This window comes from Onychomys torridus, chromosome 4 (assembly GCF_903995425.1).
Source record: "Onychomys torridus chromosome 4, mOncTor1.1, whole genome shotgun sequence".
In the NCBI taxonomy this organism is placed as follows: domain Eukaryota; kingdom Metazoa; phylum Chordata; class Mammalia; order Rodentia; family Cricetidae; genus Onychomys; species Onychomys torridus.
In genome coordinates, this window is record NC_050446.1 from 110,921,664 (window position 1) to 110,923,592 (window position 1,929).

At 41.3% G+C, this 1,929-nt stretch overlaps 1 pseudogene; it reads right to left on the reverse strand.

Moving 5' to 3' along the window:
* Positions 1-212: 212 nt before the first annotated feature.
* On the reverse strand, positions 213-1,120 carry LOC118581901 (annotated as a pseudogene).
* Positions 1,121-1,929: the final 809 nt, after the last annotated feature.

The following is a 1,929-nucleotide window of genomic DNA, read 5'->3' on the forward strand; positions in this document are numbered from 1 at the left end:
AATATGTCAAAACTTCAAGAAACACATTTGAAGTTAGAAAGTTTCTTTACAGAGCATAAACTATATAACCTATTGAACAAATTCTCCTAAAATGTATGAGGAGTCTTCTAACTGATACAAAGGGTTTCTCCATTCAAATAAAACAGACAGACCAGCTCATGTAGCAGCCTACTGAAATACAAAACAGAAACCCAAATTCAAACACCCTGGATTCATGGTAAAATATGAGCATTTAAATGCAGTTCTTCAAGTTGGACACTGGTATTGACACTAAGTTCTTTCTGAAAGTAGAAAACATGTACCAAGACTAAGGAGGAGTATGGCTTTATGTGCTTGCTCTTACATCACTTAGTACTCTTCCACTTGCCAATATACTTGACCCAGTAGGTGTGGTTACAGTTGGAGAGGATTCTAAAACCGTGCTTGATGGGGTTGGCTTTCTCACAGACAACTTACATACAGATCCCACACACCAGATCCTTACGTGCTACACAGCAAAAGGGAGCTCCACATCCTTTTCAAGACTTTGTGTTCTGGCCTCTGGGTAGCATCCATCAAGTGTAGGGTCTGCAGTCCCAAACGTCACAAGAGTCTCCATGGAAATACATGGCTTTCTCCACAGCAACACTCTCCTACTGTAGCACATGGCCAAAATGACTTTGTCTCCAGAGATATTGGCTCCTTCTCTGACTGTGCCTTGGTCACTGAGCCCTGCAAAGGTACTTTAGTGTAAGGTTTGGGGGTGGGGGCAGAACAGCCACAACTTAAGGCTGCCTAGGAACAGACTCAATGTCATTCACCCAGTGATCTTAACTAGCTCCACTAAATGGAAAGTTCTGGTTTCTTGACTTGTCATCACCTGGATTCATTGCAGAGAGTAATTCATTTCCAGAGGAGAGACTTGAGGAAGCAGCAAAGAATAACTTTGCACTCAGTTCTGTACAAGTAAATTCTTCCTGTCTTAATGACTTGTGTTCATATCCATGGCAGTCTCAGGAAAAGCAGCACCCTCTTTAATAATACATGCATAACACAACATATGGACTGTCAGAGAGTAGGTGCAGCTGTCTCCTTCCTTACAAACCCCATGCATCAAATACCTGCAGGCAACCTGTTTCATCCAGCCAACTCCCCTCTCACTGCAGGATGGGGTAAGATAGTCTGCTGTCACGTGCTGCTGATGTGGCTTTCTAATATTCCTGTTTAACCTAAGCAATATAAGAAGGCAATATCATCATTAAATGGTCTGTGATTTTTTTGGGCATTGCAAATTTAGGTTTTAGTACATTTACTGCTTAAAAATGGTACACTGATGAAACAAATGCTTTGCATGCCTGCTAAAAACTAATACTAGACTGAATAATGTGGAGACATGAAGTGTTGAAATGTGTGAAAGTTCTGCTTACATTGAGCCCAGTTTATGGTCTGGGAACACAAACAATGCATATCATGGAACAACTTCACATGGAGGATGGAGAATTATAGAGGACCATAGAGTTCAGATAGCATTTGAAAATGACTAGTGTAAGCCAATAGCATTCTAATAGGAAAAGGAAGAAGAAATTAGTCATGAGAACACTTACACAAAGGATTCTGTTGTGACTAATCTTCTGTCAACATGATCGGTTTTTGTATCACCTAGAAACACACCTCTGGCGATGTCTATGAGAGTGTCTCCAGAGAAATTTAACTAATGGAAAAGACCTATCTTGAATAGCACAATGCTGTGGATGGAAGGCCATTATGCTGTGGATGATTCATTGGTAAATAAAACACTGATTGGTCAATAGCCAGGCAGGAAGTATAGGCAGGACTAAGAGAGAGAAGACTGGGAGAAGAGGAAGGCAGGAGGGAACACTGCCAGCTGCTGCCAGGACAAGGAAGATGTAAGGTATCAGTAAGCCATGAGCAATGTGGCAAAGTATAGAT